The sequence below is a fragment of the Ursus maritimus genome, unplaced genomic scaffold, assembly GCF_017311325.1.
Source record: "Ursus maritimus isolate PB19 unplaced genomic scaffold, ASM1731132v1 scaffold_17, whole genome shotgun sequence".
In the NCBI taxonomy this organism is placed as follows: Eukaryota; Metazoa; Chordata; class Mammalia; order Carnivora; family Ursidae; genus Ursus; species Ursus maritimus.
In genome coordinates, this window is record NW_024424119.1 from 35,888,089 (window position 1) to 35,909,344 (window position 21,256).

General features: G+C 44.2%; 1 long non-coding RNA gene across 2 annotated transcripts in view; it reads left to right on the forward strand.

Annotated features, from left to right (window-relative positions):
* The first annotated feature begins 238 nt into the window (after positions 1-238).
* Positions 239-21,256, forward strand: part of LOC103678552 — a 131,942-nt gene continuing 110,924 nt past the window's right edge. For both annotated transcript variants that reach the window (XR_572717.2, XR_572718.2), the window contains exons 1-2: positions 239-418; positions 3,370-3,598. This is a non-coding gene — a long non-coding RNA (uncharacterized LOC103678552). The remainder of the gene's footprint in view (positions 419-3,369; positions 3,599-21,256) is intronic.

Sequence of the window (21,256 nt, forward strand, 5' to 3'; positions counted from 1 at the left end):
TCTAACAGGTCAAAACTTCACAGAGAATGAACAATGGATTATTCCAGCTTGCTACTGTGGCTGCTTATGGACTTTCCACTGATTGAATGACCATTGGTGGGAGCAATGTGGAGCTCTTTTTTTTTTTTAGAGTACACTATTTAAATGTTCTTTCAACTTCATGAGCTGAAAGGTTTTTTTCATGTGCTTTTTCACCTGGCTTCCATATCTCTGCAGATAGATCGGAATTCCGGGCCCTTCTGCTAGATTCCACCATCTTGAAACAACCTGTTCCTTATTGAGCCAGGCACAGACACTCCACCCGCCAACCACTATGGCAGAGCACGTGACTGAGGTACAGAGTTTCTACGTGACGTGATTGACCTGGAAGTAGGAATGGATCCATTTCATCTTACGTGCCGCTTGGGCAGTGTCTATGGTGAGAAAAACCTACTTCCCCCTTCTAGACATCAGGATAGAAACATTTTTCCAGGCTTCCTCAGTTAGTCTGAGCCCTGGGATTGAGTTCCTGATGAAGGAACTTGGGCAGAAATGGTGTCCATGAGTGATTTTCATGCTGGGGTGTGCATACCCATCACCCGGTGAATCTTGTTAACGTGCAGACTCAGGTTCAGTAGGTTTGGGGTGAGGCCTGTGATTCTGCATTTCAGTGAACCCTCAGGTGATGCCAGTGCTGCTCGTTTCACAGACAATCCTTCAAATATTAGAAATGGACACTAATTCCAGCGTGGCCTTAAAGTGTCCTGTGCTGACTTCCATGATCTTATAGCGCTATCTGCACAGCTGGAACCGAAGCACTTGGTATACAGAGATTATAAGGGATAGAAGGAGACTGGATTCTTGCCTCAGTGGTTGGAGGAGTTCTGCCCTGGGGAGCTGCCTGACCCTAGAGGGACTGGGAGTGGAGTGAGAGGCCATCTGTTATTGTATTAAGTCATTAGTGTCAGGGTTTACTTGTTACTGCAGCAGGGCTTAGTCTCAGTCTCTCTTATCAGCTGTCTTTTCTGAGTCTTTCCTTGACTTACGATTTTGAATTAACTTTGTAAACTTGCCAAATACCGATGTTGTACCAGGTATACCTCTAAGTGCTGGACAATGCATAGATGAAGCAGGTGGAGTTCTTTCTCTAAGGAGCTGGGAGGGGAGATAAAAAATGGGGTCAAATTATGAGTCAACAAGTATCAAAGGTGTTAGGCCCCAAGAAGCATGCCGCCTGAGCTTGGAAGGTGGGGATGGAAGTTCCAGTTGTGGACATCAGGACAGGATTTCTAGAAGTGATTGTATTGACATCGGCCTTGAAAGATGGATAAGGTTTGAACTTCTAACAATTAGGATAGGGAAGAACATATCAGGGAAGTTAAAAGGATCGAATAGGAGGAAGGTGCACAGGGAAGTGTGAAACCTGCCTTGGGGATCAAGCGTAGGATGAAGGATTGGATAAAGGAATGGATGGTAGTAATGAAGGTCAGGGTTAGATCATGGAACACTTTGAATGGCAGTCTGAAGAGCTTGGGTTTTATCCTGAGGATGTTGGGGAACTCTAGATGGGTTAAGCAGAAGAGCTCTCTCACTGGGCACAATGAGGGGGGAGCAGGAGCGGAAGGTCCTGGGACCACTCTCTCCTTTCTCCTGCTGCAATAGCTCAAGGACAAGGTGCTAAGCACGAAGATGAAAAAGATAGGGAAATCTGCAAACACCGTAAGGAAGAGAGGATTGCAGTTTCCCCACTCTCATCCCCTCTTCAGAAATGAGGAAGCCAGGGCTCTGAAAGGTGTGTCTCGCTCAAGACATTAAGCCAGTGAGTTTTAGACCTCCAGCTTCTTACTCCAAGGTCTGTATTTTCTGTACTTCAGTACAGTGTTACTGCTGTGTCATAAGCACCCCCTGGGGTTGTCCTTGGTGAGCCTGCATTGAATTCAGTACAGCATAATTCATACCTTACAATTTGGCCACCTTTGTACATTTTAATTTAAATAGTTTTGAGTCACCTCAATTGGGAAATTTACCGGAACTCTATTTCACTATGACTTGCCAACCCGAACTTTAATTTTTTTTAAAGATTTTATTTATTTACTTGAGAGAAAGAGAGATTGAAAGCACACAAACAGGGTGGGGGCAGCAGAGGGAGAGGGAGAAGCAGGCTCTCTGCTGAGCAGGGAGCCCTACATGGGGCTCGATCCCAGGACCCTCGATCATGACCTGAGCTGAAGGCAGACCCATAACCCACTGAGCCACCCAGGTGCTCCTCAACAGCAAGCTTAAGACTCACTTTAAAAAACTACATTTCACTCCAAAAGGACTTCATCCAAACTTGCTGCTACCCCTTTGGGGTCCGTACCAGATCTAGGAGTGGGTTTAGAAAAGGTGTATCAATCCCTGCAAGGGCTCTCTTTGTTCCGTGGGTGGCCAGATTAAGGTGATGAGGAATCAGCTTCTACTCTTCTTTCCCGTCCTCATCTTCCCCAGATCCCAGGTGGGGGCCTGTACAGGAGGAGCCCTATAAACAAATAAAGAAGTTGGGTTCATGCACTCTTGCCCAGGGATGACAGTAGAAAGATGCTCTTTCTTCGGGACCTCAGGATTGCACTGTCCAGAAGTGGCTAAAGGGAAGGCTTCTTGCATCTGTTGTCAGAAAGAAATTTGTTGGAACCCTATAGCTGCTGCTTCCTTGCCATATGATATGGAACAAACAGTCTACTATCCCAGAGCCGGGGTTTCTGTGGTTGAAGATGGGGCTGGAAATTATCTTCCAGAGTCATATGAGGGTTCTGTGAGATCCCAGGGATGAAGTTCTGAGCACCGTGTGCTGCACACCATACCAAGGATCCAATCCGAGTCTATGCTGCTATTTCCCAACCCTGGGGTGTACTCACATTTTACTTGCTCTAGCAAACAAATCTGAAAGTTTCAGTGGCTTCAAAATAATAAAGCTTTATTCCTCACTCACCAAGCTGTCTATGTGGGTGTTCCTGGTCGGCAGGAAGCCTTCCACATGGTGAGTCAGAGACATAAGCTCCTTCCACCTGTGACTTCTCTCTCTCTGGGATGAAAAAAGAGAGGGCGGAGGAGGCATGCCTTGGCCCAGGAGGGAGACACATCACTTCCGCTGGTTGGTCAGAAGCAGTTGTATGGCCCCCACAAGAAGCCAGGGGTGCGTGGAAGCGGGATTGCGCACATGGCAGCCATGTCCCCGGGCGATTCCGTGCTATAGCAGGGGAGCAGGAATCTCTGGGGAATGGTGAAATTAGTTGTTGCTGCCGCAGGAGGGGGAATACTGAGGCGGGATCGGGCTCTGGACCGGGAGGCTGGATTTATGGAGGTGGAAACAACGTGTCAGATTCACATTTCTTTCCTCTTGGTCTCTTGTAGAGCTCATTCTGGCAGATCCTGCTCCATTTGGAACCTGGCTGTGAGCAAGAAAACATCTGTGGTCGGAAAGCGGGGGCAGTGATTCAGGCCTGTTTGGGACTCGGAGAGAGGATGTCCTTGAACCCTTTGCTCGGCAAACAGCTCCCTCCCACAAGGATGTGAGAGGTCATCTGTCTGTCTACTTTGACACTTTCACCCAGTGACCTTCAGGGATTCAGACACCTTCCCGGTAAGTTGGAGTGCGCTCAGCACAGACTGTCCTTGGATTTGACCAAAACTGACTCACTGAAGGTCCAAGTGAGAGGAGAAGGCAAAAGCAGACAAACAGGCAGGCACTGAGGACTTTGCCATCCCAGACCTGTGTCGTGTAAACAGGCTGTCTGCTTCCCAGCCAAGGAATGAGCCCGGACTTGGGTGGAATTGGAGGCTTGACAGCTAATCCCCACAGCCTTTGACTGTGGAGCACTGTGCTCAGATGGGGCATGCTGCCCGCACCGGGGCACAGGGGAGAGGCAGGATGGTGGGGGAAGAATGCGTCTTTGGAATCAGACACAACTGCTCCCTGCCACTTACTCAGCTTTGTGACCTTGGATAAGAGTCGCTGATTCTTTTTAAGGCTCAGTTTCCCCGTCTGTGAAATTGGCATAACACTATGGACCTCAAATGCTTCGGGACAGCGCTAGCTCATGTATGCAAGTAATATTCTCCCGCTGTTCCTTCTATGCACAGGAGAGAAATTTGTTATCTCCTCAAATGAACGAATTACATAATAGGAGCCACCATTTCTCGAGCTCCTCTTCTGAGGCATTTACTCCTTGCAACAACTGTAAGATAAACGGTATTATTCCCGTTGTATAGGTTTGGGCACTGAGACTCAGGGATTATACTAGAGATAGTGACTTTGCTCTTTCTACTGCCCTGTGATTGAGGAGAGAAAGAAATAAAGCAACAGAGTCAAAGGAACATGCAGGGGGTGGGGGTTAAATGTCAAGTCTGGAAGTCTAGAAGTTACGGTCTTTATTTATTTATTTTTAAAGATTTTATTTATTTATTAGACAGAGATAGAGACAGCCAGCGAGAGAGGGAACACAAGCAGGGGGAGTGGGAGAGGAAGAAGCAGGCTCCTAGCGGAGGAGCCTGACGTGGGGCTCGATCCCACAACGCCGGGATCACGCCCTGAGCCGAAGGCAGACGCTTAACCACTGTGCCACCCAGGCGCCCCATAGAAGTTACGGTCTTTAACCCCCGTCTAGCTTGGATAATAGAATTTTCATTATAATCTTTCTCCCCGTATTAGTCACTTGTATGTTCAGTCATCAATGTATCTATTACTAATTAATTAGCAAACATTTACTATGAACTTCTTTTTTATTATTATTATTATTATCATGTTACGTTAGTCACCATACAGTACATCATTAGTTTTTGATGTAGTGTTCCATGATTCATTGTACTATGAACTTCTTATGTCCTGGAGCCTTGCTAGTCTTAAAATGTGGTTCCTGGGCTGGAAGCCTCAACATTGCCTGGGCATTTGTTAAAAAGGCAGAATCTTAGGGTTCACCCCATTCCCACTGAGTGGGAATCCACATTTGACAAGATCCCCAGGTGATTCATAGCATACACTCAGGATTGAAAATCAATTTCCTGATGCTTCCACCCCCCCACACACACTAGAGGTAGATACACGGGGTACGCCCTGGGTCTTGACAGAGTGGGAGATGCCACAAAAAAAGGCTGCCACCTTAGAAAGTGTTTGGGGCTTCTTATCTCCTCCTCCTCCATAGCCCCCACAATTAGCCCACCACTCACCTTGGCATCAAAGTCATTCACACAATTGTTTATTAGGCTGGAGTAGGAATTCCATGATGTTAGGATATAGCTCTGCCCCATATATCCGACTGTGGCCACGGATTTTTTTGTGGGGATTCTAAAATACAGGAAAATGGAAAGAGCCATCACTCACTTCCCGCCCCATTTGAAAGAAGTTGGCTCTTTAATAGGCGCCAACTGAAGATTAGGCAGAGGAGCCAGGGCCCCGCATGCATTAAGTTCGTTCCCATGAACACTCTTGGGAAGCCCTGACAATGTTTACCATCATGGAACATCTGCCCCATGCCAAGCTCCAGGAGGAATGATGGCACATCCCGAAATTCTCGTGATGCCTTTGGGTGGGTGGCCTTGTTCCCATTTTCAGAAGAGCAAACGGAGGCTTGGAGAGCCTACGTAGCTTGACCAAAGTCGCAGCAGCAATGAATGGTAGTGCAAGGCTACATTCATGCATTTTTCCAAACTTGGAATGGGAATTTAAATATGGGAAACCATGCATTTTTCACAACTGGGAATGGGAATTGACATGCAAATAAAGGGAAACCTCATCAGTGGGCCTTTGGAATGTATTTCATAGACTGCTATTCTCCTGCCCCATCTGAGGGGGAGGTAGGAGAGGGAGTAGGAGGATGGGTAGAGTCCGTCAAACATGGGGGTTGGGGATATGCTCAAGTCCTGTTTCCAATATATTAAGAGCCATCCCCCTCCTGAGCTTCTTCACTTCAGCAAAGTCTGGATGAGCTCACTGGGGGCCAAGAAAGTGGCTGGTCCTGGATGAACTCACCATCTCAGTGTTTGCCCCACCTCCCACCCTCAGCCAGCAAGTGCCGATGGCAGAGCAAGCCTCTAGATTACCTGGCATGTGGCACAGGCAGCCCAATAGACCAGTACAGAGGCCTCACCACCCGTGGTTTCCCGCCTGGACTCTGCCTCCCTCAGGAGCCTTGTTTGAAAGCTTAGAGCCTTGTGTAGGACAAACGGGGCTGTGCCGAGGGCCCAAGCTTCACAGCGAAGGACTGGCATCTTCTTAACTAAATAAGCGCAAAAGAGTTGCTGATTCCACATGATGAAGCTGTTGTATATACTCTTCCTTTGGGACCATAGAGTGAAGTGAGTACACCCCGAGATGTAGATTAGGATCCCCCCTCCTCCATCCATTACCTCTGTGATTTTTGTCCAAGTCAAGCAACCTCTCTAAGTCTCGGGCGCCTTCGTTTGTTCAGCGGGACATTCATATGAGATACACACTTAGTGTCCTGGTACAGGTCCTGACTCTGAAAGGGTGTTCAGGCAATAATTGTGATGGTGATTCCATTTTGCTGCATGAAGTTTACTTGAATACAAACATCTTATATTCACTTATATTCTTTTTTTAAATAATTTTTATTTTGTTATATTAGTCACCATACAGTACACTGCCAGTTTCTGATGCAATGTTCCATGATTCATTATTTGCGTATAACACCCAGTGCACCATGCAATATGTGCCCTCCTTAATACCCATCACTGGCCTTATATTCATTACAACATTTTCCATTTTAAGTTGTAGAAATCCAACTTGAACCTAGCCTAAGCATAAATGAACAAACAAATGAAATTCTGTGTATCTGGCAACTCCATGGGTGATCTACCTTCAGGCTGGGTTTAGGGGTTCCAGCTGCGACATCAGAGCTCAGCCTCTCTTCACCCCTTAGCTCAGTATCCTTCTGGGTATGGGTCTGATTCTATGGATAGGCTCTGGCCACTGGGGCTCCAGGGTCACATGTTTTCTAGCTTATTAACTTCCAATGCCTATTTATCCATCCAGGCAAGACTTGGATGGGCCTTGCTTGGATGAGACGAATGCACCTAGACCAATCACTGTTGCTAAAGGCACAGAGCACTGAGATGGGCTGATCTGGAGTCCCATGACCGACCCTGTGATCAGGAAGGGGATGCTGGTAGATGTAGAGACTATCGCTCTAATGGGGTGGCACAGAATGAAGAAAAGAGCTCTGCCAAAGGCAGAAAGGATGCTGGGCAGATAAAAACAAAGGCTATCCATCCCACCACAAGAGCACTAGAGGAAGAAAGTACTTGCTCCTGCTTCTTCCCTAGGTCTCACTATGAGTCAGTGTGAGTCCTGGGACAGTCGTTTCTGAAGTCATTAAAGTGAATTCTGTTGGTTTAGAAATATATATAGCTTCCAAGCAAAGGAAAAGACCCGAGGGAGGAGCTGAGGGAAGGGAAGCAGCTGAGCTGTGCAAATCTGAACTGCGAATGGAGCCCCCAGGCTATGTCTGTCACTTTGGCTTAGAACACATGGAACTCAGGGCAAAATTTCACTCAACCAGCTGGGCGTCTTATGGAGGTTCTTTGCTCTACTTGCTTTTAGATCAGTGCCATGCACATCAGGATGGGTGGTATGTGGGAAGTTTTCTGTCTATATTTTGAATGCCCTCTTTATTGTCTTTGCTCAGACTTTCCAAAACAGTGACAAAAGCCAAACACCCAAAGCTAAGTCATGAAGAGATCTTTGGCCCTATGAGCTCTTTCTCAGCCGACACTTGTGTGCTGTGTTAGCATGGAGTTAAGCAGGCCAGGATTTGCCTTTGCAAACCAGTAAGGAAAAGGCCTCTTTGTTTCTCTTTCTACCCTTGTCGGGCCTCTGTGGTGGTAGGAACCAAGGCCTTCCTTCAGAGCTTTTCCCCAGGACTTATTTCATTTGTTTGACAAATGCTTGTTAAACACCTGTTTTGTGTAACAGGCTGTGTTAGGAGATGGAGCCCACATGTGGAGGCCAGATGGGCACCATCCTTCATCTTCTTACTCTGCTTTTTCGAGTCCTCTCACTGGTTTCATCCTTGCCAATGTGAAGAAGGCTTCCAGCACCTCTTTACTCAGGATTCCTGAGGGGAGATGCAGGAGGGAGATTGCTTTGCACATCGCAGAGCAAATAATTTACAACATTCTCCTGAAATATTTTCATTCCTCAAAACTGGTTCTAGGACATGGCATATGCTAGGGTCATGGGTTTTCTTCTCCCTCTTCCCCAGCCTTGTTGACCCCCGTTTTCCTCCATCTCAATGCCCACTCCCCTCCCCACTTCCATATGTTCGTCCTTCTATCTTCCATGAGGCAGAATAATTCAGCTCTGCCTCAGTTTTACCTTTAGTTTTTTCTATGTAAATAGCATCATAATGCCTAGAAGACTAGAGGTCCCAGTTTCCAGGATGTACCTTACTTATAAAGCAATATTAATCTCTGATAATGTCAGCCTAGCTTGGGGCATAGATCCAGCGCTGAAATGGCATGGCCACCACCAGCTCCCTCAGAAGGTGCTGGGGTGTAATGTGCACCACGTCAGCTGAGGCCAACTTGGATAGCAATCAGTTACTGTGGAGATGCGTCACTGATTGCCTTCCTCAACCTAATGCCTATTTGCTTAACTAATAGCAGTGAGAGTCTCTATTAAGGGCTGTTAACTCTACAAAATGCTGTTTGTCGAGCCTGCCAAAGTGAGAAGTGATGCGGGTATTTACTCTCTTCTTCTCAAGGCTGATGTTCAGAAGCTTAAAACAATTTTGAAGTGGTTAGTTTTTAAAGAAGAGACTAGTCAAGTCTACAAATAAGCCAATGGTTTGGGAGTGGAATCACTAACACTAAAAGAAGTCCACAAATGTTTGTTGGCTCATAATGGATTTGCTTAATTTTAACCACAAGGCATACACAAACACACACAATACCTACTCAGATGCACATATTTCTTTGTATCAGCATACACTCTTAAGATCAGTGTTCTCTTATGCCCAGCTCTGAGTTTACAATTCAAGTGTTTCATTTCCCAACCACGCGAGTGGATTGCCCTGCTATGTTCAACAAGGAAGGGAAACACCAGGATTGTAGGAGACATGAAATGAATGAGATTGCTTACTCCAAATACATATCCTCTTAACACGTAAATGCTGGCTTTCCTGGCTCTTTTCCACTCTGACACCGCTTGCGTATGCCCATGGAATTTGTGTTATTGGGTCAAGGGGATCTCTCCCCTTTTGAAGTATAAAACCATTAAACAAATGTTTCTTTCATCTTTGTGAGCTGCCTGCCTGCCCCTGTAGTGGCACCAACTGCATTCTCGTGCCTTGACAATGAGAAGTTAGTTATCTTTGACTCCTTGTGGGATTCTAAGACTCAACCAGTAGACTCCTGCATGTTTTGAGAGCCCCAGAGTCAAAACTGGAGAGGTGACTTTAGGAGATGGTTTAAACAGTCATAAAATTTATTGTCCAAACCAGGACCTTTTAAGGGTGAAAGGATATGTTATTAATAATTACACCAAGACTACAGGTATTTGGTGGGACACCAGGTCTTCTCAGTAAAAAACAATTGGTTCTATTTATTGAGCCCCTATTGTATGCTAGTGATTTAACTCATCCTTTAATAATCCTTCTATTTAATCCTCAGGGTAACCTTATTTAATAGATATTGTTATTCCCATTTTACAGATGAAAAGATGAGGGCTCAAGGAGGAAGTCATGTAAAATGGTTCTTCAGTCATACCCTAGTGAAAGCAGACATGAGTAGGGATTTGAACTGAGGTCTTTCTGATTCCAAAGTGCACACACTTTGCACTGTACAGTATGGGTTCTCATCCTGTAGTTCAATATTTTCTTCTTCTTCTTCTTCCTCTTCTCCCTTCCTCCTCCCCTCCCCCCTCCCCCCTCCTCCTCCTTTCTTCTTCTTCTTCTTCTTCTTCTTCTTTTAGTAAACTGGGTTCTAAGGAGATCTAGGTTGCTTGTTGGCTGCCATATGCACTCTTAAAGACAAAGAGGAGACCAATGAGGAGAGCTACAAAAAGAGCAGCTTCACTTTCACAGCTAATATGTTGGCCAATCAAATGGGATTTCATTTGGGTGTGGGGCTCTATTGTTTGAAAAAAAGAAAAAATAAGAGAAGAGAGAAGGACAAGGGAAAGGAAAAGAGGAAGAGAAGGAAGGAAAGGAGGAAGGGAGGGAGGAAGGAAGTAAGGAAAGTTTCTGAAATGGAAACTCCTTGTTTTGAAATGGAAAAGCTGAGCTCCAGAGAGAGAAAGTTCCTTACCCAATGTCCCATAGCAAATCATAGAGGGAAACAATGATCTGGAAAATCCAGGTCTTCTGATTTTCACTTCATGTTCTTTTTGCTATGCTTTGAGGAAACACATTTTGAGAGAATATGTTGCTGGCTGAAGCTATTTCCATATTTTACCTCATTTTGACACTGGCAGTGAAAGCTGTTTTTTTTTTAAGATTTTTTATTTATTTTAGAGAGAAAGAGAGGGTGGGGAGAAGCATGGGGAGGGGAAGAGGGAGAGGGAGAGAGAGAAGCTGAAGCAGACTCTGTGCTGAGCGTGGAGCCTGATGCAGGGCTCAATCTCATGACCTTGAGATCATGACCTGCACTGAAACCAAGAGTCAGACACTCAACTGACTGAACCACCCAGGCACCCCTGAAAGCTGATTTTAAATATTGACCCAGAAAAGCTTTCACAAATTTCAGATATACTGTGGAAGAGGTTTTAAATAAAGACTAGTGTGTACATGTTGAATTTTGTTATGTTTCTTAGTAAAAAAAAAAATGTTGTGTTACTAAATTTTTTTTTTTCACCATGGTCCTGGACTATTTAAGGAAAATTAAGTGATAATAGGTTCAGGTTGGAGAGTGGAGAAAGCTACATTCACTTTTCAGTAAAGTAGGCTCAGGGGCATGGATTTGAAAAGGAAGCCGCAGTCAACAGTAGGCCGTCCACACCCCTTCAGTAATTGCTGCTGCCGGTTATGTGCTCCTGAGCAATGAGATGAGGCGCTGACGTGGCCATGGGCGTGGCATTTCCTTCTCCTCCTTGAAATTATCTTCCCTGGTCCTTGCTCCAGAGCCTTGTGTATGTTTGGGAAGTAGGATGAAAAGCAGTTGATAAACAACTGTTGGTAAGCCCATTCTGCAGCAGATTCCTCCAGATTCTTCCACATACTTTGCAATTGGGGTTAGATGGTCAGATTCTGGGGTGCCTGATCTCTGCTGTCCTTCAGCTCTGAGCTCTGTGGGGGATGGTTTGCTCTGGGCTGAATATTGGTAGAGTGTACAAACAGCGTATCCAGGAATGTGATAACTTAAAAAAATCCTCTGTTTTATTCTTTTATAACCATGTGTTCTAAGAAGTTCAGGAGCCAATAGGTAAAGAAAGGTATTTCAGAATGGGAACAGATGTAAATTGTGGGAAAATCATGAATGAAGAAGTGTGAAGTACAAAGGGGAGAAAAAGACAATTATATACTCCTCCCAAAAGATTATTTGTTACAACCATTTATTGAGTGATGTGATAGACATGTGATTTCATGCAACTCTTCAGAACTTATCTATTGCCCAAAACCATGAAGAAAGAAATGTGTGTGTATGTATTCTTACATCACAGTGGAACTTGGCTGGCTCTGTGGGCACTCCTCAAGAAAGTTTGCCCTTCCTAAGTGGTTCTGGCTGTTGTTGGGAGCCCCAGATCATTTCCCTGCCCAGGGATCTCTCTTGCAGTGGTTCACTTACAAATGTGGAAAACAGAATCCATACTGATTCTTCAGGTGGAGACTGAGCATTCTAAAGAAAGTTCAATTCATTAAAACTACTTTAAATTTTCAGGAGAATGGCAAAAGGGCTAGGCAGAAAAAAAGAGGGAGTACTGTTTTCTGCTTCCTCATGGCTAACCTGTACTTTCGTTTCTCATTATTGCCCATGAAAGAAGAGCAATCATATATATCTTTACTATATATGTATACTATATATATATAGTGTGTGTGTGTGTGTGTGTGTGTGTGTGTGTGTGTATAATATATCGTTTCCAAGAGGGCTCCAGGAAAATGTTGCAAGACAGCTGTGGAGCAGATGAAAAATACAGGATTGGAAATCTAAGGATCTGGATTTGGAGCTTGATTTTATTACTTAGAAAATTACTATGTTTTGGTTTCTTCCCCTATAAAAAGGATTATACCTACCTCACAGGACTGTTGTGGAAATTAAATGAGATTATGCATGAGTGATTTGTTATAAAATAATTTCTTATTACATATGAAACAATCTGATGTTTTTAAGAGAGAAACTGATCCATGTGGCAAATGTTATATTTAGATAGTGCCAGTGCAAACTTTGAAAGCAGATCTAATATATAAATTTATAGGGACACAGTGTTACCTAGCAATGGAGACTTGTGACAGCCCGGAAGTTCGTCTTTCAAGGCCAAAAGGTCCGAGCTGATGTCAAGGACCAGGGTGGACTCCATTTCTTTCCCAAGTGTGGTATAGCCTGCATCTCCTGGAAGGAAGGATGTGTTCTTCCCACCAAACTGTGACTAAGGGCAAGCAATGAAAGTGCCCTGATATTTGCACAGGGCTTTTTACAGGGAGAGGCTAGGAGTCAAGTTGAGTTGCATTCTACACAAAGGTTTAAATCACCTTATTACCTGTGAGGATTAATGCCTTTGTTTCCAATGAGGCTATTGGTCTACAGAATAAGGAAGAAGTCCCCTTTTGGAAAGAAAACCTCAGTCTTGCAGAGAAAATTCACTGAAATGGTACATCTGTTTTTTTAAAAAATTTATTTATTTATTTATTTATTTAATCATCTTAGTAATAGGTGGATACTATTTCTGAGTGTGGATGATTCATCTGGTGTTCCTTTAATGCTGCCTAAGATTAGGGTCCTGTCTAATGGCAGCCCAGCTTCTTGCACCATTGGCCTTTGAGGCCCAGAATCAGATTTCATCTTTTTAAAGAACCCAGAACTCTCAGAAGCTAGAGAGATGGTTTGCCTTCATTCCTTTGTATATCAAGAGGAGGGACCAAAGATTCCTCCCTCCAGACCTTCGAATGCCTAGATTTCTGGAACCATGAGAGGACAGAAGAGGAAGGATTAGAGGGCTGCTTGCTCCTCCTGAGCCCGGGTCTTACTGACCTCTTGGAATGTGGCACAAGGGTAGAGTAGAGTGTGCTTCTGCCTGGGGACCTGCAGACTATACACTCTGCAAGGGCAAGGGTTGAATGATCATCTGTCTCATGAACTCATGTTCCCTCAAAGCCCAGCATCTGGCACAAGGGTGGGCACTCATTCATTATTGGATGATTGAATAGTAAATGAGGGAAAGCTTTCTGAACAATCCTTAAAGATGGCACCCAGTGAACAGGGCAGGGAATAGAAGGCACTTAGGTTATTAGGAACGTATACGGTGTTTTCCTGTCTATTTCATTCCACTTAGACTCATCCAGAGAGAGAGAGAGAGAAGGCTAGAGAGATGCATGTAATTCCCACTGAATAGATAAAGAAGCTGAGGATCATAGAATTCAAGTTCCTTGCTCAAGGTTACAGCTAGGCAGATCTCAGGTTCAAACCTAGGTCTGTCTGAGAAGGAAAACCAGCACTGTCTCTACTCTGCTGTGCTGAGCAAGTCCCATGGTGTGGAAGTAAAGAGGTCTGCATTCATGAAGATGGGAAGTGAAGTGGGAATGTAACTAGACATCCAGTGGAAGGGCAGTCATGGCATTTTCTCATTGCTTTGCAATCTGGGTTCACACATCTTGGAAGTGGGATTTATTTGTTTTATTGTACCTGCAGACACAATTTGAGTATCCTCAAGATCTGGTGTTTTGGCAGATATGAAAACATTTCTTGGCCACTTAGTATACGTTTAGATGCTGCTAGAACATTCCATGTGTATTCTGCAGTATAATCTCATAAGAACTCAATAATATATTATGATCCCCCATTTTATAGATGTAGAAACTGAGGTTCAAAAGAATGAGTTATTCATTGAGGTTGTACACTAATTGGCAGAGCCAGTGTGTGTGAACCTAGAAATGCCTATCAGTTAAGTATTTTTATTCTTTTACTTCTCAGTTTGATGACATTGCAATTGACTGGAAAAAAAAAAAAAGAAAAAGAGAAAGGATTCCAATGAATTTTTTGAGAAGCAGACAACCTGTGCCAGGAGTTATTCTGTTTGACTTCTAGGAAAAACTGATAATCATCGACGGAATAAAAAACACCAACAGCTCTGTGCTCTGTGCTTCTTTAGGCCCCAAGAATACACCTGAAAATGGAATAAAGTCCAGCTTGCCTCCCAGAGGGGGAAAAAAAGACAAATTATTTTCATTCTGTTAGTTTACTGAACCGGCTGTATTGAGGCGTAATTCACGTATTATAAAATTCACTCTTGGTTTTTAATACATCACGAAGTTGTGCAGCTATTGCAACTGTCTGATTCCCAGGCAATCTCAAATGGCTATATAATTTGTCAGGGGTGACAAGTGCTACAAAGGCAAACAAGTGGGGTGGGGAGGGGTGAGGGTGAATGTGCTGCTGGTCTACCCAGAGTGGTCAGGACAGACCTGCCAGATAAAGGGATATTGAGCAGAAACCTGAATGAGGTGAGGGAATGAGACATGGACATCTGGGCAAAGAAGAGTCCAGGTAGAGGAAACAGGGCAAGACCCTGAGCTGGGAGCACATCCCGTGCTTATGGAAGAGTAGACAAGTCAATGGCTAAAGGCCAGAGGGCAGGAGAGAGGGTAATCTCATCAAAGTACCCAGTGCAATGCCTGGTACACAGCAGGTGCTCAATAAATGAGAGCTGTGGTTATGATGGTTATTATCCCTGTTCTCATTGTAAAGCTGCCAGTCACCTTGCTTCCTGAGCACAGCAGCAGTGGCTCACCTCTGCATCTCCCTAGAGACAAGACCAATGCTTTGCACATAATACACAGTCATTAAGCATCCACTTAGTGAAAAAATAGAATTTAATCTTTTAATTAATAATCTTTGTTTGTTACAAGGACAGGGAGGAATAAATGCCCGGATGGACTGATAAATCATAAAGACAAGTTGTTATTGAGCAATACTGCTAAGTATTTCTACCAAAGAGGCATGATTTTCTCTAAGGCCTTCAAAGTTTCTATTTTCTTAAGAGGTGGGGTGAAGAGTTTTGTTTTGTTTTGTTTTGTTTTGTTTTGTTTCTTTCCCTAGCCCCTGGTTGAAGGCAGCTCTGTGATGGGGTTTCTTTATAATTGGGCGAGGGGGTGTCTGGGTCAAAGTGACAGCCAACTTGCGCTGCTATTACAACACATTACATAAATAACTCTATATAATTGCTACCATCCATCAATTTGGGGAGATCAGTGGTGAGAGACGCTGCCAGTTTTCTTGGAATGAAAACTAAAGCTGCAAATAGCCCATAAAGTCACACTCGCTAATCAATGCCAGTGTTTTTAAGGGAGGGTAAATTGGTCCAGTCACCAATTCAACCTTGAGAAGGATTCCCCTGTGTATCCTTCGTATTGGTTTGCAAGACTTTGCCCAGTCCTTGCTTAGAGTGTTTTTTTTTCCTCCTCTTTCGCCAACTTTTTTTTTTTTTATCATAGTATTATTCTTAGCCCTGCCTTCCCCTATTTTGCAACCTGAAGCCTTTGCTGAGTTGGCTAAGGACAGTTAGATTTCTAATGAGTTTAGGTTAATCTGACCACTATCTGCAGCTGAACAGAAAGGACATCCTGGCTTCTATGCAGATCTGGGGAGTTCTAATTGTGCAGGTTCTCTGTCTACATGGGTCAAGTTAACCTGATTCTTTCTCAGTTCTTCATTTCATTCTGGGTTGGCAGAAGACTAACCATGAGTTTCAAAAACAAACAAACAAACATTAGACTGCAGCATTCAAGAAGTATGACATTTGCAAATAGAAAGGATTCTTAAGGGATCACATCTTGCCCTTGACCATAATCAGTTTAATACCCTGGGTTGTAAGCAGCATATGAGGCAGAGGCCATCTTACTCTGGGCCTAGGAAAATGTGTCTGGCACAAAGTGGCAGACTAATCTTATTGAATTGACATTGAAGTAATGAAGTCACACTTTTGCTGATTGAAAATGAAATTGAACAGGCAGCTCCCACAGCTAAAGCTCTTTTGAGCAGAGATAAATGGTGAGTGGCTTGCTTTGGAGTAACCTGAGAAACTCTGGAAATTCCTAGAATGTAGCAAGTGAACCTTATTTAGTTTCCATGTGAATGGACCACAGGGTCTTCTCAGGGGTGGTTATGGCGGGTAGCGTATGTGCTCAACAGGTGTGTGTTACAGACACAGCCAAGGACTCTCCACCCCTAGCACAGAGTCTGGTTTTATTTCTCCATGAGAAATTTGCCTTTTTGTAAAAAAAAAAAAAAATCCCCTTTCCATCGGAATATCCCTTTAGGTGGGAACCCCTGCATGCAGGTGAGATGGGGAGCCTAGGAATTCCCTTTTCCTTCACCTTCCCTGCTCTGTCTAGATCCTGCCGTTTTTGTCTGAATGAACGCTTGATGTACTTCAGAATGTTAGACTCTATTATATTAGTCAGAAGTACTTTTGTGGATAATTGGTAGGAAATTAAAGGATTCAAGGGTGATTTGGTGTTTCCAGAAATCTTTAGAAGTTCTTTGAGGGGAAAAAAATAAGTAAGTCTTGCTAAAAACCCCTCAAGCCAAGGGACATTGTTCTTTTTCATGGAAAATTGCTACTTAGAAGCATACTATAAAATGTGTCATGCTTTTGGATCAAGAGACACTAAGCATTTAAATTTTCTTGGGCCAAACCAGAGTTGCCAGTGATGGTTTTACCTTCTCTAGGTGCTGGCGTAAAGGCTGGTCCCATCATGAAGTGTCCCTTCCTGACCGGCAGCATTTACTAGCAGCAATAATGATGTCAGCAAGACCAGCTTCTATCAGACTAGCGCTCCATGCTTTCTGGAACTTCATTCATTTGCATTATGCTTTGATCTTCTTAACAAGCCTGCAAGGGTGGTGAAGGCGCGTGATACAACGATGAAGGAAGCCGAGGACAACAGGCTAAGTGGGAAGTGAATTCCTCAAGATCTCAGAGTTAACGGTGTCTGAGAAGGGGAGAGCATCTCAACTTTAATTTCTGTTCGGCACTCAGTTAAATCTTGAGAGAGAATCCCTGTGTTTTGGCTCCCAGGAGTCTATAGTAGCATTTGCCCAACCCAGACCTAAAAAACCAAACCAAACTCAAATAAATAGAAGAACAAGCAACATCCTAGGTGACCTTGTCAGGCCCACTTGCTCTGGGGCCCAATTCCCCAAAGCAGGCCCTGGCCCCATCTCCATCACTGCTCATTTCAAGCCTGTCCTGTGCCACCACTTTCCATGGTGCCCACTTCTGTCCTTGGGGCTGCCGTCTATAGGGTCTGGCCTTAGAGCCCCTTTTCTTCTGCTCTGCTAGTTTGTCTTTGAAGACATCACTTCTCGGCTTCTTACTTTTGTGCCTTTCCCATCGACTGTCCCTGCCCTCCCTCAAGGCCTATGTCTTCTTTCATCCGATGACACTTTTGGGCTCCTTGCTGTTCTCTCCTCCTCCACAGTGCATCTCCTCAGCTTCCCGGCATCTTCCTAAACACACGTCTGCTTTCTGATTACCAGTAGGGGAAGTCAAAACCTATGGAGGGTGGCATTGGGGTCCCAGCCAGCCAACCTCACCACCCTGTTTTTTACCATTTCCGTGAATGGGAACCCCAGCTACGGCTGTCCTGGTCACTGCCCTCATTATCTTCACTGCACTCCCCACCTCTGGGACTTGGCTCACACCATTCCAAGTGTAGAAATATAACAAATCAACTTTCTAGGATTATCACAAGTGCTGTCACCTTCAAGAAAACTTCCAGTCACAACTTCTCCGGAAAGGAAGTCTTCCCCCACCATTTACAGCTGAAGCAAAGGGCTCTCTGGTTTGCAATATTTAATAATCTATCTGCCCTCAGTAGGCTGTGAGTTCCCTGAAACTCAAGACTGGCCCTTAGTCATCTTTGTGTCCCCTGTATCTGGTATAAAATAAACACTCAAAGGTTTTCTTTCAGTTGGATTTGGCACCAAGTGAATTATATTTTGATGGCTCAACTGTCTGTAGCCTCTCCTCCATAACAGGGTTATCAGGGAATATTGGAATTGCCATAGTCGGCTGGTTGATATTTATTTGCCAGGGGTAGCAAGTGAATAAAGTAGAAATATGGAACCTGGACTTGGGGTGCCTACCCTTGGTGGACCCTTGACTTTTGAAGGCCCTGAAACACTGGCTGGAAGAAAAGGGGGCTGATTTGAGGGTGCTTCAAGGAGGGGGGGTGGTGCATGTGTCTGGGAGCATACCAAACACACCTCCCATTGGCGGCATTATTCTCAGAAAGCAATGAGTTGGGGCCTTAGGATTGGAAATTATCTTCTAGTTCCATGTTGTTCCTTGGGCAACACCTTGGGCAAGCCCCTTGGCTCCTCTGCGTTTCAGGGCTAATTATGGCTCTTTCATAGATTTATTGTGGGGGTGGCCCTTAAAAGCTTGGACTGGGCCTTTAAGCCAAGGAAAGACATTGAAACTATTTAAGATGGAAAATTTGTTTTATAAGTTGGTAGCAAGATCAGACACTTTGAAAGGCTATTTACCTAAGAGAAGTAAAAACATATGTTCACAAAAGATTTGTAAAAGAGTGTTTTCAGTGGCTTTATTCATAATGGCCCTGGAAGCAGCCCAAACGTCCATCAGCAGGAGAATGGACAAACTATGGTATCTTCATACAATGGACTACTACTCGGCAGTAACAAATAAACTACTGACGTATGAAACAGCAAGGATTACTCTTGAAAGCATGTTAAGTGAAAGAAGCCAGACAAAAGGAAAGAGATACTGTAAGATTCCATTTATATGAAATTGAAGGTCACAAGTTGAATCTTTGGTGAAAGAATCTGGGGCAATGGTTGTCTCTGGGGTTAGAGATGGGGATTGACTGGGAGAAATAAGGGAATATTCCAGGCTGCTGGTAATGTTCTGATTCTTCATTGATGTGTTTATTTTGTGAGTATCTGTATTTGTTAAGACTCGTCTAATTATACACTTAAGATCTGTGCAGTTCAATTTATGTTTGTCAATTAAAAAAGACTCCTGAGAAGAGTTGTGTAGATTCACTTTAGGCCAGAGTTGGAAGCCTATGGCAAAGGGAATTCAGGGCCTGGACCGTCAGTATGGCCTTAGGAGCAATTTCTCTGCAACCTAGTAATGTCACGGGAAGTTTTTAAGAAGAGGAGACATTTGGGATGAGTTATGAAATAGAGATAGGAATCTACCAGATGGACCAGGGATTAGAGTTTATTTCAGGAAGAGGGAAAGAAAGAGCCAGGCTGTGGATTGAAAAGAGTTGGAAGTATCTGATCCTTGCAAGTGGGAGGATGTAGTAGGACAGCGGGTCCGCGCAGGAGATGGAAGATAAGGCCACAAAGGCAGCTTGAGTGACCCAAGGGATGGCATCTCAGCACAACAGGACAGGGGAACACGCAGGACCATATCTCTGAAGAGAAGTCTGCAGACAGACGTTGGGGAGAGTGGTCAGCGTAAAAGGGATAGTTAAAACAGTTGGGAATGGATGAGCTGACTCAGTTAGAAAAACACAGTATGTGTGGCGTGAAGACGCATTAGGCTCGTGCTCATATCGACAAGAGTAAAGCGGTGGCCTGACTGTCAGCTGGGCTAGTTTTTGGCCTTGACTCAGCAGCCGAGAATGGACATGACGTTGGCTTTGAGTGCAGACTGATGGAAAGAGAGATCACTCTTTCTTCCATGAAATGCACAGGGAAAGCAAGCATGGTGGCCTTTCTTTCTGAGCTGTGTGAAATGGCTTTGGTTCAGGGGCTCTCCTATGATGGAACCTCGTATACTGCATTAATCAGGCTGAATGGAACAGACCATGTCTCAGCTCATGAGAAAAGAAGTCCCAGGAAAAGAATAACATCCTAAGAGGACCAGACTTTATACTGCTGGTGCCTGCTGGTGCCTCTTACCTAACCTCTCCACGCCTCAATTTTTCATTTGTAAGAAGAGAATACTACTACTACAAGGTTGTTATGAGGATCCAATGAGTTATATTTATAAAGAACCCAGAATGGTTCTTGGCACAGGATGAATGCTTTATAAATGGCTTTTCACATATACATGTAAGTTGTTAAATAAAGAGCAGGGTTCTCAATGAAAAGAGCTATAAAAAAGAACTTCCCCAGTGTTCTGGTGGTTAACTGGTAGTTGAAAATTTCCAAAGGAAGAACAAATTAAATTTTAAAATTATTTCATATTGTGGAACAATTTTAGATTTATATGAAAGTTGCAAAGTACAGAGAGCTTGTCATTAAAATAATGTTTTTAAATCCATGCCCAGTACTAACCAGGAACAAAATGTGAGACTAGGTTTGGGGGTGGGGGTGGGGTGGGGAAGGAAAGGAAACCATACAGTAATCACTCATCTAATCCCTAATACCTGTTAGAGAGAAAAGCTGAGTTTATGTTGATGCATTCATTCAGGAACCGCTGAGAGCCTGCTGGGTGGTCAGCACTGTGACAGGTGCTGAGCCGTCAGTGATAAATTCCCTCATCCATCAAAGACTACTGAGCACCTGCTGTGTTCCTGGAACTGTGCTAGGCACTACGGATGCCACTGCGAAGCTCACTGTCTATGCGGGGTGTTATTATAAGAAACAGGAAAGAAAGAGAGGCAGGGTCAAGCGCTATGTGAGCTTCAAGGATGGAGGGTCATGTCTAATTGGGAGGAGGCTTCACGGACACGATAGTCTTTGGGAGACTGAGATGGATAATTGGAAAGTGTCACCTCCCTCCAGTAAGGACTTCTGGAAAAGATATGCAGCTTTTAAAAGGCTTGAGACCTTGTACCTGAACCTGAACTTTTGGTGATATTATGCTATTGGAAGTAAAGGGATCAAATGAATCAGTTTATTTCTTAGCACCTGTGTTCCAGAAAGAAAGAGGTAGGGGTTGGGTGGGAGGAAGGGAGAGAGGGGTAGGGTGCAGGGGTGGTGAGAGAGAAGAGAGTGGGAGATGGGAGAGAGAGAAGAGAGAAAGGAACTTAAGTTCTTAACTCTTCCCTTTAGGGAGTAGCTGTGTCTGAAGGATTTCTGGAAGCCTCGTTCAGGCCTCAAATGTTGTGTAACTCAAATCATCTATGGCTGCTGATTTCCAAGTTCTCCC